The sequence below is a fragment of the Procambarus clarkii genome, chromosome 17 (genome assembly GCF_040958095.1).
Source record: "Procambarus clarkii isolate CNS0578487 chromosome 17, FALCON_Pclarkii_2.0, whole genome shotgun sequence".
Taxonomy (NCBI): Eukaryota; Metazoa; Arthropoda; class Malacostraca; order Decapoda; family Cambaridae; genus Procambarus; species Procambarus clarkii.
This window is the reverse complement of record NC_091166.1, coordinates 27,776,079-27,793,551: the sequence shown is the minus strand read 5'-3', so window position 1 is coordinate 27,793,551 and position 17,473 is coordinate 27,776,079.

The window sequence follows — 17,473 nt, the reverse complement described above, 5'->3', positions numbered from 1 at the left end:
TTGTAGTGGTGATCCAGTTCTCTATACTTACGGGATTTGGCTACTTCCCTGTGGGTGGCAGCGCCACTTGGTTGTGCAACACCGAGGTCAATATAGGTGTTAGCCAGGATTGATACGCACGTGTCGTCCCATACCAACTGCTTGCCATTCTTCCAGGGGTTCACTGTGATACCATCCGGGCGACCAATAAGAGCATCAGAGTTACGGGGCTTTAGGTAACAGGGCTCTCTTTCAGCTGGGCATCCATCTGTGGTGAGGCTCCTCTTGATGATGTCGTTAACTTCACTGTACCTCGAGTGTGAGATCCCCCTGTGCTTTGGCAGAGTAGGCCATATATATATATATATATATATATATATATGTCGTACCTAGTAGCCAGAACTCACTTCTCAGCCTACTATGCAAGGCCTGATTTGCCTAATAAGCCTAGTTTTCATGAATTAATGTTTTTTCGACAACCTAACCTACCTAACCTAACCTAACCTAACGTTTTCGGCTACCTAACCTAACCTAACCTATAGAGATAGGTTAGGTTAGGTTAGGTAGGGTTGGTTAGGTTCGGTCATATATCTACGTTAATTTTAACTCCAATAAAAAAAAATTGACCTCATACATAATGAAATGGGTAGCTTTATCATTTCATAAGAAAAAAATTAGAGAAAATATATTAATTCAGTAAAACTTGGCTTATTAGGCAAATCGGGCCTCGCATAGTAGGCTGAGAAGTGAGTTCTGGCTACTAGGTACGACATATATATATATATATATATATATATATATATATATATATATATATATATATATATATATATATATATATATATATAATAATAATAATAAAAGAGAACGAGAGCTTAATATATCTATTCATATTTCAAAATATCAGAAGTTGATAAGCTCGCCATCGACTTATTTAGTCTTATTATTGTTATATTTGAAATTTTAAAGTGTTACCACCTCCTCCAATGCAAGGGACATCTAACCTCACCATTGCACGGTCAATATTGGGCAATCCCAAGAAGTTTTTTAATTAAAATTACAAAACAAGATGAAAAGTTAATTAAAATATTTGAAAAACTTTTTCAAGAAAATGAATCTAAAATAAAAGATGGTATTGAGCATTTATCGAGAACTATGATTCAGATTTTGTTGGAACGCATCCGTATTATTAGTCCATTGTTATGATCTCAGCCTGCAGGAGAAACGAGTCTCCCTCCTTGAGAGTTATTCAGCAAGCCTGACCTAACAAGAAGGTCTAAGAAATATAGAGGTGATAACACATATGTAAAATAGCTGGTTGGATATGATGAACAATTTAAGATTATGGGCAGTGAAGAAGAAAACAGATAAATGATTGGCTAGGAGATGTGGACACTTTGTTGGAGGTGTGAGGCTCGCTTCTGGAGGGCTTTGATCTCACTTGAGGCCAGACATCGCAGGGGGAAAGCCGCGCTCCGTTGAGCTCCCGTCAGAAAGGGACCCCTAGTGATATATCTCCAAGAGAAGAGAAGTGTGCAGACGTCCCAGCTGTAGAATCGAGAACGTTGTGGTCTCAAGTCCTGGTCGACGAGGACAGTAGTAAGCCGCCCAGAGGCATTTTCGTGGGCTGTGTGGAGCGCCGCCCTGACCGGACACCGTCAGAGGGATAGCGCCCTCGACTAGACAATCTGTGGTAAGCACGATTTAAGCCAGTTCATGGTGTTTGCTTGTAGTTGGTCGTGTGCCCAGCGACAGTAGCGATGTTCATTTATAAGTTAGACATGTTTTGATAAGGAAGAAAGCCTAAAATAAGAAAGTGGAGAGGGAGGAACACGGAGCGACGTCCGTCCCCTCTCAGCGCTGGCAGGTGACTGAGAGCTCCCGATGGCAGAGGCCCCTCCCGGAGTGAGTGAGGCCCGCCAGACGAGGTGGAGCATGGACCCGCCCAACGGGGAGTCCACTCTCACTGTATGTAGAGGACAGACAGAGGTTTGAGGCAAACATATTGTGTGATTATTTTTGTTTATGTGTTAAAGGGGAAACATTTTTATTGGAGAGTCGATGGGTTGCAGGTTTGTCTTTGGGGAAGAAGTTGCTGAGAACTTCGAAGCCAGCACAGATGAAGTAGTTGATGAGACTCCAAGGTAGTTGAGGAGTTGAGCTGTGAGGAGAAGCAGTGAAGAGGAGTGTCACGTGCTTCTGTAGAGGGGGTGAAGCACCATAGTTGCTCGAGGAAACTTCATGGTATAGCAGCCAAGAGAGCGGTGGAGGACCCGAGCAGAAGGGTGAAGCACCATAGTTGCTCAAGAAAATTTCATGATAGCAGCCTGGAGGAGCTGCAGAGGATCCTGGTAGTGAAGCCCAGAAGAACCTGAAGATATCAGGGTAGTGAACTTCCAGAGGTGGAAGGGAAGTTCTGGTGGATTACTTGTAGGGGGTTGATAGTGTTTGGTTGTCAATAGCGTGCAAGACGCAGTGAGAGGTGAGTGATTGTTTGCATTCTTATGTCAAGGAGTGGTTTTATACTGAAGTTTAGAGTTACAATCATAGGCTGGATTATCTACAGATGCATACTTTCTAGGACTGATAGGGTGATCGATTGATCATTGCGGTGTATCAAAGAACATTTATGCTGATATATGTTATTGCATTCACATGCTGATTTTCATTGTACACATTTATAGATATATATGTATATATATATTTCTCTTGTTGATAGAGCAACGGTGAATGTAGACTTGATCTACTTGAGGAGGTTGATAGTATCAGGTGGTGAATCAGAAGATAGGATACCACTTGGTAAACGGATAATAGAGTTTTGATGGTGTTGGAGTGCACCCTGATTGTAATAGTATGGAGTATAGGATTCATTATTATTATATGTGTATATGTATTGTGTATGTGCTCTGTCCACTAAATGTATTCAAATTTGCTGGTATTTGACCTTGTCCTAGTGAGGCTTCCCATGAAATAGTACAGAAGGAGAGAGAGAGAGAAAGAACCAAGAACCACTGCTGTGGACAGGGTAGAAGGTAATACTAATAAGTCAAAGGGGGATTAAGGAGATCATATCACCTAAGGAGAGAATGGGAACGTGACAGCGAGGCTAAGTGTTGGAGCCGCATCCCCTAAATGTGTGACGTTGAGCCCCTCTCTAAGGGCCAGAAGCGCCTAGTGTGATCTCCTAGCGAAGTATAAGCACTCTACCGAGTTGTGGGTTGGGTTATCTGCAAAGGAGGAAGAACACGACAACACCACCAACACACAATCTATAATAAATTGGGGGCCTGTGTCTGGGAGAGTGAACTGACACACCCACACCCTGTAAAAGAATGGATTTGTACACCCTTGCTGAAATAAACTGTATGACCGCAGGTGTATATTCTCTCTCTTGGGAAGACTCACAGGACAAAGATGGATAAGGTGCAAGCGTTTGTGGAGTCAGGCAAGCCTGAGGACTTGGAAGGTTGCACGAGGGATCAATTGAAACAAATAGCAGAAAAATGTGGCATTAGGTTGAAAGCATCTAAAGTACCTGGGATGAAGGATGAGATCCTTAGGCAGTTAAGAGCCAGGAGTGAAGCGGCAGAACAAGGAGCCCAGAAAGGAGCTGAAAGTGGAAAGGAGGATGATGGGCAGGATGAAGTGAGAACCCAGGGATCAAGTAGGAGCAGTAAGAGTAGCCGGAATAGGAGCTTGGAAAGGTTTCAGCTAGAGCTCCAGATGCAGCGTGAGGAGAGACAGTTCCAGCTGGAAAAGATGAAATTAGAACTCCAGATGAAAAATGAAGCCGAGAAGGAAAAATAAAAAAAACAGGCTGGAAGTAGAAAAAGAGAAAACCAGGCTGGAAGTAGAAAAAGAGAAAACCAAGCTGGAAGTAGAAAAAGAGAAAACCAGACTGGAAGTAGAAAAAGAGAAAACCAGAGTAAGAGAACTGGAGTTGGAACAGGAGAAAGAAAAAGAAAAAGCCCAGGTCGAAAAAGAAAAAGAGAGAACAAAACAAATGCAGATAGAAGCGAATAGAACCTTGGCTGAGCAAAGGATTGAACATGGGTTGCCAGAGAGCACCACCCAGGTATCACACTCACCAGATGTTAGGGTTAGGGAGAAGGACATTCCTTTGTTTGTTCCCGAAGAGGCAGAAAGCTTTTTCAAGCACTTTGAAAAAGTAGCCAGCATCAAGGAGTGGCCACAGGAGGAATGGGCCCAGCTGGTCCAGATTGACCGGTGCAGCCAGGGAGGCATACACCCAATTGTCACTGGAAGAGTGCCAGGATTATGCCACGGTAAAGCAACGAGCAGCATACTTCGCTCGTTTCAGTTAACCCCAGAAGCTTATAGAAAGCGTTTCAGAGAGATGATCAAAATTGGAGCATGTACCTTTGCCGAGACAGCAAGGGATCTGGAAAGAAGATTCCAGAAGTGGATTGAGGCTGCTGGAGTTGGATCTTACACTGACCTGAAGCAACTGATGGTCATGGAGAAGTTCTTGGAGATGATGCATCCCGAAACAAAGTTCAAGATCCAAGAAGCAGGGATAAAGGAGGTGAAAGATGCCGCAAATAGGGCAGATATGATTACGGAAGCATATAAGAGCTTGAGGGAGAACAGAGTGAGAAGCGAGGCGAGATACAGCAATGGCAGACCCACTGGAGTCTGGGGAGGAAAAAATTATGAAAGGCCCAGAGGAGTCTGGGGTGAGAAGAATTTTGATAAATGGGCAGATAAAAGTAAGTACCCTAAAACTCAGAAGAGTAGGTCGCGCACTTCGTCTGAAAGTGAGGATGGAGGAGCCAAACGAGAAACTAATCATTATCCAGGGAATCAAGAGTCCAGTAAAGCTCCACAGAGTACGAGTAGTACGTCTGGCCCGAGGAACTCCAATACGAGTGGGCAGAGTCAGAGCTACTCTGGTACATATAGAAGAGACTTTTCCCAGGTGAGGTGTTACAATTGTAACGGATTGGGTCACGTGATGCGAGATTGTCGGCAGGGCAAGAGAGTTGTGACCCTGGCCATGTGTGACCCCCGAGGTAAATATGCCAATGTGTTCCAAGACAAACCACAGAGATCAAACTTAGTGAACGAGATGTATAGGCCGTTCATGAGTAAAGGTTGGATCAGAATAGGAAGCCAACCTGAAGTAGAAGTTGGTATTTTAAGGGATACCGGAGCTAATCAGAGCTTGATTGCAAGAAGCCTGATTGGGAATAATCGACTGTTAGCTGGCAGGAGTAAGATGAAAGTATATGGGTTATTGTCTGAGACTGACATGCCCGTATGCACTGTCCAGCTAAGGTCGGAATGTGTCGGCAGAGGTGATGTTGGGAGTATGCCCCAACATACCTGTTCCAGGAGTCCAAGTGATTCTGGGGAATGACTTGTGTGGGACAAAGGTGTTGCCAAGAGTCATGGTGGAGACTGTGCCAGAGGAGTGCCCAGAAGGCCTCGGCACGAGTGGGACACCTGAGAGTGTGAACCTGACTGACATCCGAGGAGATGAGTCAGGAGACCGCCAAGCCATCGAGTACCCTGTCTCGGTAGTGATGAAGGCAGAGGTGGCCGACGAGGAAGACACTGGAGAAGGTGATTGTGCGGGACAAAGGTGTTGCCAAGAGTCATGGCGGAGACTGTGCCAGAGGAGTGCCCAGAAGGCCTCGGCACGAGTGGGACACCTGAGAGTGTGAACCTGACTGACATCCGAGGAGATGAGTCAGGAGACCGCCAAGCCATCGAGTACTCTGTCTCGGTAGTGATGAAGGCAGAGGTGGCCGACGAGGAAGACACTGGAGAAGGTGAGACAGTGTCGAATCAGCCGGTAGAAGATATCGATGTAGATATAGCATGGCTGTTTGATGAAGATCCAGCCCAGGAAAATGAAGTCTCGGTGAGGTCAAAAGTGAAGATGGCCCAGCCGAAGAAGAATCATGTGAAGAGAGCAGACCTGAGTAGAGCTCAGCCTGCTGAAATTAAGAGTCGAAAGGCGAACGCAACTGTGCTGAGTAGGAATGAGGAAAGATGTGGACAGACTGAGGACGGGAGTAGAGCGTCAAGTTGTCCACGAGCACAGAGGCATATGGATAGTGGAGTTAAGTTGTTTGAGATGTCAGGAGTTGACATGTTTCATATAAAACGTGGAGAAGAGATAGTGAGGAAGAGTAGTAGCCGAGAAAGTGAAAGGAAAAGAGACAGTATGTGTGGAGAGATGCTTACGAGCACTCTAGGAGAGGTAGAGCGACATGTACGGTCGAGTGCTGTTGGGTGTAGTACAGTGCTCGAAGAAACTTTTAGAGAATGAAGAAGAGTTGAAGGAGAAGAAAGGGAGTTGTATAGAGGTGAGAAGTGTGGGAAGAGGATGATGATGCAAGCATGGAGGAATAGAAGAAAGCCGAGGACTCGATGGAAGTCAAACAGGATGAGGTCTCGGATAAATGAGGAGACGAAAGGGAGGCTCGTCGGTGAAGACGAGGGAGTGAAGTATGATGGCAGGAGACGAAAGTATAACGGCAGTAGATGGAAGTGTGAAGACGACAGAGGAGGTACAGACAGTAGATGTCTGACTCTGGGCGTGAAAAGAATAAGACGAAGAAATGGAGGGTGGAAACAATAAGTAGAGTGGATCGATGGAGTGCAGGCGTCCAAGGAGGACAGCCTAGCCAAGAGGTGCCAGAGAGGTCAAATCGTTTATGAGAAGGTCATGTTTCTGGCGAGTTGTGAGCCGGATGTTGCAAGGTACAACGAACTAATTGTAGACTCCTAAGGGAGTACGTAAGCAGATCAACCAGTCGAACCAATCGGTTGAAGAACGAGACAGTGTGGTGGCGGATGTATTATCCCGAGCTTTGCCACTGGAATAACTCTCAAAAATAAAGGGAGGGGAGTGTTATGATCTCAGCCTGCAGGAGAAACGAGTCTCCCTCCTTGAGAGTTATTCAGCAAGTCTGACCTAACCAGAAGGTCTAAGAAATAGAGAGGTGATAACACACATGTAAAATAGCTGGTTGGATATGATGAACAATTTCAGATTATTGGCAGTGAAGAATACAGATAAATGATTGGCTAGGAGATGTGGACATTTTGCTGGAGGCGTGAGGCTCGCTTCTGGAGGGCTTTGACCTCACTTGAGGCCAGACATCGCAGGGGGAAAGCCGCGCTCCGTTGAGCTCCCGTCAGAAAGGGACCCCTAGTGATATATCTCCATGAGAAGAGAAGTGTGCAGACGTCCCAGCTGTAGAATCGAGAACGTTGTGGTCTCAAGTCCTGGTCGACGAGGAGAGTAGTAAGCCGCCCAGAGGCATTTTCGTGGGCTGTGTGGAGCGCCCTGACCAGACGCCGTCAGTGGGATAGCGCCCTCGACTAGACAATCTGTGGTAAGCACGATTTAAGCCAGTTCATAGTGATTGCTTGTAGTTGGTCGTGTGCCCAACGACAGTAGCTATGTCTATTTATAAGTTAGACATGTTTTGATATGGCAGAAAGCCTAAAATAAGAGAGTGGAGAGGGAGGAACATGGAGCGACGTCCGTCCCCTCTGAGCGCTGGCAGGTGACTGAGAGCTCCCGACGGCGGAGGCCCCTCCCTGAGTGAGTGAGGCCCGCCAGACGAGGTGGAGCATGGACCCGCCCAACGGGGAGTCCACTCTCACTGTATGTAGAGGACAGACAGAGGTTTGAGGCAAACATATTGTGTGATTATTTTTGTTTATGTGTTAAAGGGGAAACATTTTTATTGGAGTGTCAATGGGTTGCAGGTTTGTCTTTGGGGAAGAAGTTGCTGAGAACTTCGAAGCCAGCACAGATGAAGTAGTTGATGAGACTCCAAGGTAGTGGAGGCGAGGACCTCGAGCTGTGAGAAGCAGTGAAGAGGAGTGTCACGTGCTTTGTTGAGGTGGTGAAGCACCATAGTTGCTCGAGAAAACTTCATAGTGTAGCAGCCAAGAGAGCTGTGGAGAACCCTAGCAGAAGGGTGAAGCACCGTAGTTGCTCAAGGAAACTTCATGATAGCAACCTGGAGGAGCTGCAGAGGATCCTGGTAGTGAAGCCCAGAAGAACCTAAAGATATCAGGGTAGTGAACTTCCAGAGGTGGAAGGGAAGTTCATGTGGATTACTTGTAGGGAGTTGATAGTGTTTGGTTGTCAATAGCGTGCAAGACGCAGTGAGAGGTGAGTGATTGTTTGCATTCTTATGTCAAGAAGTGGTTTTATACTGAAGTTTAGAGTTACAATCATAGGCTGGATTATCTACAGATGCATACTTTCTAGGACTGATAGGGTGATCGATTGATCATTGTTGTGTATCAAAGAACATTTATGCTGATATATGTTATTGCATTCACATGCTGATTTTCACTGTACACATTTATAGATATATATATGTATATATATATTTCTCTTGCTGATAGTGCAACGGTGAATGTAGACTTGATCTACTTGAGGAGGTTGATAGTATCAGGTGGTGAATCAGAAGATAGGATACCACTTGGTAAACTGATAATAGAGTTCTGATGGTGTTGAAGTGCACCCTGATTGTAATAGTATAGAGTATAGGATTCATTATTATTATATGTGTATATGTATTGTGTATGTGCTCTATCCAGTAAATGTATTCAAATTTGCTGGTATTTGACCTTGTCCTAGTGAGGCTTCCCATGAAATAGTACAGAAGGAGAGAGAGAGAGAAAGAACCAAGAACCACTGCTGTGGACAGGGTAGAAGGTAATATTAATAAGTCAAAGGGGGATTGAGGAGATCATATCACCTAAGGAGAGAGTGGGGAGTCACAGCGGCTCGAGTGGGTGAGTGCACATGACAACGAGGCTAAGTGTTGGAGCCGCATCCCCTAAATGTGTGATGTTGAGCCCCTCTCCAAGGGCCAGAAGCGCCTAGTGTGATCTCCTAGCGAAGTATAAGCACTCTACCGAGTTGTGGGTTGGGTTATCTGCAAAGGAGGAACAACACGACAACACCACCAACACACAATCTATAATACCACCCAGTACACAGCAATGAGATATAGAAAGTATCAGATGTGCTATGAATAAAGACAATTGTTCCACACATACACACGAGAGAGAGAGAAAGAGATAATGGAGAATATGCTTCTTGCACAGTTAACTGTGCAAGAAGCTCAAATTGTATTATCAGACATATCATCATGTATTACTAATAATCCCCATAATATATATTATCAATTATTTATAAAAAAGTCTTACCATTTCAGATTTACCATCGCAAAGAATAGTTACTAAAATAAATGTTTAATTACACAAAAAATGTGCATCTATGATATTTTATATATTGTTATTCAAATTATTCTTAGTATTATTCTTTGGTTTTATTTATTCATATATTTTTCACCTAATCAGATAGAAATAAGTAAAAAACTGATACTAGACAATAATTTTGAGGCAATAAAAAAAGAATCTTCACCACTCATACCATACTCTATGGCCGTCTATAAGCGTGATGACAATAATAATAATGAAAATGTTTTGGTTCATATTATGCCTCAAAATTATCATTTTTTTGTAGAATAAGGCCAACTCATCTACCATCCTACTTCCACCAAAAATGATAATACATGTTGTACATTATCAGACTTTCCTGAAATGGCATATGTTTTTTCTGTGGAAGAATCAACTACTTCTCTAACCATCCCACAAAAAACGAAAATGTGTTGCCGACCCCTTGAATATTTGAAAAGTAGTAATATATATTTTAATGACATATCGTTTACAGACACACCATTTAAAAAATCCACTGACACATCTCCATCATCTCGCACTCACTGGACGTATAAAATTGATAAAAAAATGAGAACTAATGGCGAAAATATTTACTTTATTTACAAGTACCCCAAAGGAATCGACGTTATATTAAACGAAATCCAAGAACGAAAAAACGTAATAATGATAATAGACCATTACAAACATACGGTAAACTTAAAATGGGTTGTATTTTTTTTGTTTGTTTGCTAAAGAAGGTAACAATAAATACCCCGATTATGTATTAACCACATGTGTAATATATAATATACCAGGATGAGCAATAGGTGGCCGGGGGTCAATTAAATCATGATAATCAGGAGGTACCACATTAGGTGCAACCTCTCCCGGGTTCCTAAATTGTCCACGTGTATCTAATCGAACTTTACGGCCTAGTTGAGTGAGCATAGTTATACCAAAATACCATCCCTCAGTTACACCCAAGGGATTAAGGGTGGTAAGTTCATGCCAAATACTATCTGAGTAAAGACTGAATACAATCGGATGGCCCGAAATAGCATTAAAAAGTCAACGATAATTAGTCGTCTCATAAAAATGTTTAGCTTCATATCCCGGACTAACTGCTAATCGATAGGCATAAAGGGGATAAGTTTCCTGACTGCGCCTATAATTATTAATCAAATTCGTCTTATGAACAACAGGCCAGTCATCTCGTTCGTCATGTCTCAAACGCAGGAGCTTTTGGTGTGGATCGGCCTTAATGTGACGATTCATCCAATCACAAGCGTGCATCTTTGCTATAGATGGTTGATCTATAATAAATTCCACATCAGTCTTTAATTTTGACTTGGCTTGAGACTTCAGAAGTTGGAAAAGGGGTTCAAGTTAATAGTAAGTGTGAGTCTGTAAAGGTTTGCCACCATTCTCCAGCGTATAATAAGCCAAATCAACTCGATGAGGATCTATGGTGTTATGGCCAATTTTCACACAGGCATTACTAATCAAATTTGTTTCACGAAACAGGCCAACCAATGTAGGAACTACAGCCTCAACGTAGCCAATGTAATAGTCACATGAGCATCCATATCCCTCTATGTATTTATTAAGTTCATTCTGGTTATTTGGATTCAATGCGTCGTACACACAAGGTGCCTTGGTATCTGGAAGGAACATCTGTTTTATAAAAGGGGTTACTACTACTATTGCTACTCGGTGTAGTGGAGTTTTGAGATGAAGAATTAAGTTGAATATGGATACAAGAAGGTTCCATTCCTTCTATGTTCGGTACCGTTTCGGGAGCAGAACATTCCACACACATGCCTTCTTTGACTGGATTGAATTTAGATGTGTCTATAATATTCAGATCATGAATCCATCCAAGTTTTCTACATCCATTATCCCGAGGAAGTTTAATCGTGGGTTGATCACAATGTTTTCCACTAAATAATCCACGAGTTGTACACTCACATATAAATTGGTAATCTTGCCATAATAATTTACCTAATGTGGTTGGACATACTGGAACTGTAGGTATTATTGTGGAAGTAGTAGGAGATATTTCAAACCAATATCCGTCCTGCCAGGAGGCACTGGCTGGTAATATTTCATTACCTTCTTTAGAATATAAGGGAGACAGTAAAAATACACAACACTGATTTAGTTTCATACCTTCCCACACTTTACAGGCTTGATAATGATTGTCATCCTGATGGTGTCCAAATGTTGATAAAATTAATAAGGGATTATTATCTAACACATCATCACTTTCAGCCTAATCAATGTACCATTCTAATGATGATATATTTTTTTGTCCAGTTATACCATAGTGAAATAACTTTCTTTTTCTTTGTATTGTCTCGCCTCCAATAATTACCGTACATATAAATAAGTATATTAGTAAAAGAAAATAAATTATACCCATCATTTTTTTTTTTGGGGGGGGGGAATTCATAAGGTTTGTTCAGAAATATATAGCGAACGTCTCAATCTCTAAAATAAAATGTTAAGCAGTTATATTTAAGTAAATATATATACTATACTTTCTTTAAAAAAGTAAACAAAAAGAAATGAGTTAATTATATACACATATGATAGATAATTTTTATCTCACACTCGGTCAAGATTGTGTGTTAAAAGTTATTTCAACTTTGAAAGAAATATTGTTGATCTAGCCTTCGAGTTCAGTTATTTGGAGTTACAGTACATAATTAAGTGCGGCGGGTTAAGAAATACATTGCCAGGTTCAATCTCTAAATGAAATGTTATACTTGGTTCAAAGGCCATATATCTACTTGGGGCAATTAAGCATCATATATTTGTTACGTATTTATTTATGAAAGTAGAGTGTATTTGTGAAGAAACAACGAAAGGTGACATAGCAAGATGTAGATGGTACCGGCGTTGGTAATCAAAGAGATAACTAATGATGACCCATAATTTCCAGAGGATATATAAAGCATTCTTCATGAATCTTACCTAACGATCTAAATTATAAATTACCAACGGTAAAAATATTAGATGTTTGAGTGGTTTTTTGGCTTACTGAATACAAGGGGTTTGCTTTAATTCAAATTTGTTATAATTGATAAAAAATTATAACTATTAATTGAATAACATTATTATTTCCCAGGTAGGGCCTGGAAGCTACTTCAACTAGGTAGTTGATATGAGACTAAAAAGATTATTCAAAATATCGAAAAGAATAACTATTTTTGAGAATATTGAGGATGCTACAGGTGGTATCATCCTCAATATGCGGTGGTGATGTTGGTAGTGATGGTAGTGGGTCAGAACGAATGGAAACGGGAATATACACCATCTGATCAAAGGGAAATCACCAGTTCCCTGCAAGAGAACGACCAGGAGAACCAAACACCAAGCGCATATGGGCTGATGCGACTCAGCGATACTGAGACAAGCTTTTCATGACTATGTTGACTTTGAAGGGAGGTCAAATAATAGAATCAAAGACATGTAAAAAAAGAGAAGTAAACAATTAGGAGTTAATCAGAAGCAAATTCCTTCAATATTATTATTATTCTTAACACACCAGAATAAAAATCAAAAGTTTGGCTCCAAAAAATATAAACTATTTTTTATCAAACATTTTTTTTTTTTTACTAAGTTTTACAATATACTATTTTTTCGGTAATATATACCATGTCTTTTTCAAGAACAGTTTGAGGGTTACAAAGAAATGGAATGAAATCAAAGAATTGAGCAGCATTTTCCTGGTTAACCAGTTTTTCAAATTTCGAAGGTGTGGTAACATCACTGAAACCTAATATTTGATGAGCTCGGTATGGTGACTGACTTATTAATTGACGCATTTGTGATACTGTCAGATATACTTGACCAATAAATATACGATTGAGTTGTAAATCTTCAGACCTAATCCACATCGTATAATCCAAATTAGGGGTTACCATATTACCTAGGGCAAAACTAGCTGAGGCCTGACCAATATCACCTAGTTTCTGCTGAAATTCTTGATAATATCTATTAATACTTGTATCACCCATAAGGTAATGTCCTAATATATATTGAGGGGAACATGATAAGCACTGTTTATTATATTTTTCAATAATAGCTATATTACTACCTAATTTAGATTTGAATTCTTTTATATATACGATAAACTTATATAACATTGAATCATATACCAGCTGAGACTCATCCAGGTCCTTGTTTCCAGTTCCATCATTTCTTGGATTGTACAAGTCTAGCAAATGCGTATTGACATTTTGTCGTTTATTTTCCTCGAGTAATTTTAAAATATCCGTAGTTGATAAGCTGGCCATCAGATTTATTATTATTATTATTTTTGAAAAATATTAAAATTTTACCTCCGTCTCCACTGCTGGTGTCATCTAAGTGTCACGTTCGACATTGGAGGACCCCCCAAATTTATAAGAATTACACAAGAAGATAAAAAGATATTTGAGACGCTTTTCCAAGAAAATGAGTTGAACATGAAAGAATGTATTTAAAAATACAATAAAATTTAAAGTAGTTAAAATAATTAAAAAAAAAACAATGTATAATAATAAATTTGACACTAACATGTTAAAAAAAGAGAAAAACAAGAGGAAGAAGAAGAAACAGAAAGTCTTGAGTCGATGGCCTATGTCTCCTCAAAAAGAGGAATCTACAGCACCGGTTATAATGAAAAATCTTATATTAATTGTAGGAAAAAACAAACAACTGCAAGAACAGAAACTAAAACAACAACAACTAGAGAAAGAAATAATGAACAAAATCAATACGGAATAAAGCAGCAACAACGTATGTCATATGTCAAAACAGCAGCTGGACTCTTACCCTCTAGTGACACATATCGTGTAAACACAGATAGTCATATGAAAAACGAAAAAAACAACCTTAATAAAGATGTTTATATTGATGATTATGATTTAGAGGAAAAAACACGCTTAGCTAGAGTAGAAAGACGTTTACAGTATATTGAAGAGTGTCTAGGTAAAAGTAACATTATCAAAGCTGAGCCAATCACGGCTCTAATATATACCCATGAAAGTGCCCAATTTATTATAAATAAAGTTTATCATAACTGGATTAGGTTTATGGGACATGTGGCTCAGCAACTTACATCCAGAGCAATTGAAAATTTATTTGGAGCTGCTGATCAATTTTTGTTTGATGGTTGGTTTGAAAATAAAAAAAATCAAGATAACCCCCAGTAACTTATTTCTTTGTCGATTTTGAGGAGAGTAGAATGGAAGTAAATACTGAAATTTTGAGTTTGGCATTAGAGGGTAATCGATATCAAAGTGGAAAGCTCCTCCATCCTCAAGATTGTGAGATGCCTACAGTTTGGTTATGCCTGGAGCAGATAAGCGATATAAAGTGTTAGGTTCACATCGTATTTTATATAACACATTTGTAAATGTGTCTAATGGAGAAATGTTCAATACTAGTCTACAAGGAATGGGAATATCAGCTCTTAATATCTGTGTTATTATCGTCCATGCTATAATTCATTTAAAATGCTTACTCGAGAAAAATATACTTCCCACCGAGAAAATGCGGCACTCTAACAAACATTTCATTGAGGAAGTAATAGAACATATACCATCAACATTATTTGGTCATCCACTGTTACCTATTGTTACCTTGTTAGACAATTAAGTAAATAAATTAGTTAAATTAAAAAAAAATTTAAACACATTAAAATACAATGTCGTGGAATATGAGTACAAATCAAATTTTGTCATATTTTCCTTCTAATATAACTACTACTAATGATGCTTCTAATGATACTACTGCTACTACTACTGTTACTACTAGTGATATTAATACTACTACTATTACTACTAGTAATATATTGTCACCAGTAAACAACGACGATAATAATAGTAATAATTATTTTAATAGTAAAAAGAGCGTAGATACTGAAGATTTTTCTCAAGATATTTTTTTTTTTTAAATATGTACGATATCTTAATGAGGAAAAGAGGGCACCTGTTCTTCTCGTTTTTGATTTTGATAATACATTAGCTGTATATGATGAACAACAACATTTGCAACTGAATTTCTCAGATAGTTTTCCTTTAGTGTACACACCCCCATTCTTATATGAAATGTTAGATTATATGAAAGCCACCAACAAACATAACATTCTTATTTTATGGTCGGCAGGTAAACGATCATATATCCAAAATGTTTTAACACTATTGAACATGTGTCAATATTTTACTCATATTCTAACGTATTATGACTGTGTTTTATCCAAAAATAAATATGGTGTTAGTAAGTCATACAAATATAATGTCAATAAATATCCTAAATATTCAGATATGAGAGCAATACTGATAGATAATTGGGCTGTTTATAATGCTTTAGGAAGAAAAAATAGAGTTATGAGACAGAGACAAATGATGATGATGGAACAGTCAAACAGCAATATAGTCGCCTGATATCTATCAAACCTTATACAATACATGATGTGGTGAAAGAATTTGGAGCTTACAATATACCCCCTCATCAAATAAAAAATATAGATACTTTTATTCTCTCTAAAGGTTTAAATGGAAAAAAAGATGACAATAGTAGTAGCAAAAGAACAGAACCCCCGTCTCAGGGAAAGTTAGCACAGTGTCTGTTTTATGGTGACACAGCTTTCTTATCCTTAATATGTTTCTGTGAAAAAGAAATCTTTGGGACAGTAACATCGACTATCGAAAACAAAGAAAAGATGTGACTACTTTGTCATTTCATGTGAAAACGATCAGTTACTATTAATAAATAAACAAGAAGCAGAAAACTCTCATGTAAACAGTAGGTAATGTCGTCCTCTCACATGGGTACAAATTTTCTCACTATGAGAATAAAATTATCTGTATATTGATATTATGTCTTCTTATTTCTATAATGCTTATTAACTACTTTCATCATCTTCAATTTCGCCCATTGGTATATTATGTATGAGTTGTTCTATCAACTCAAGCTGATTATTTAACATTAATTCTTTTTCACGTATAGTGTCGATATTTGAAAAGTTAACTCTTCCATAATTCATTTTTACTTTCCTCAGTTTTTCTATTGATTTCTTCAATGTTGTTTTTAAAGACCTCTTGAGAATTTTTAAGTTGCCGTTGATAATGTTCATGTAACTGTTGCATACAAAATTTATTATTATTATCCATTTGGGTCAAATTAGTTTGAAAGGTATTTTGAATTTCATCTATTTTAGAATTAGCGACAGTGTTCATATTTACACAACTTTTAATGAGTTCATTCATGCGTTTACATAACAGATAAGAAAGGTAAATCAGTTGGGCAAAGTTTGAATTCGGTGTATGAAGATGACTACGTTCAAGGGCAGATAGAAATCGTTCAAATAATTTATATACACTAAAAATTCTGTTCATAAGATTGGGTCCGTCCATATTTTCGTTTTCAAATTCCTTGATCACACAACATACAAGGTTAGTTAAAAAATCATTAATGAGGGACGAACCCACTATTCAGTCGACATTATTGGTATTTTTAAAGAATTCATTTAATTCTTGAATATTTTCCTTCGGTTCGAATTGTTTCATCACTCTTTTCCCATCTTCTTGTATTGCTAAGTTAAATAGGGTGTAACATATTATCAGAGGAAATTTGTTTAACGTCTCTGAACTATTTTCATAATGAAATTTTATTTTGGTGTGTGTAAAGAGAGATTTTTTTTTTAAAATAGATTTTTCAAATCTTAAATAGATTTGGAAAGCTTTTTTATATTGTTTATTTTTTAAGGCACTGCTAAGATTATTAACATCATTGGTGGATGTTGTAGTCATTTTTTGTTTTAATTTATTATAATTTAAACCATTTCTGCCAAATATTTACTGATGGATGATATAGTATTTTGGGTAATATTCCCTAGGGAATTTTCAGCAATAAAGTTTGTGCTGGTACCTCGAGTTAATATATTTGGTAAAAATGTAATTGTATTCTTTAAACAAACATTTCATTACAACATATATTTTCAAGGATAACGAATCCTATTTGAGGCGTATAAGCAATGTTAAGAAGGGTGGTTTCTAACATTCTTATACTTTTCATATTGGAATCATCGGTGGGAATATTAATATATGAACTTTTTCCGGTTTCATATTTATATCGAATATTTTACTAGGGTAAATGTCCATTGCAATATCGAGAATGGAGAAATTATTAACACTGTTAATCACATCCACATTTAGATCGTCATTAAATGTAGTAAAATACTGTTTCAAATGATCAATATTTTAGGTTAAACTGGTTTGAT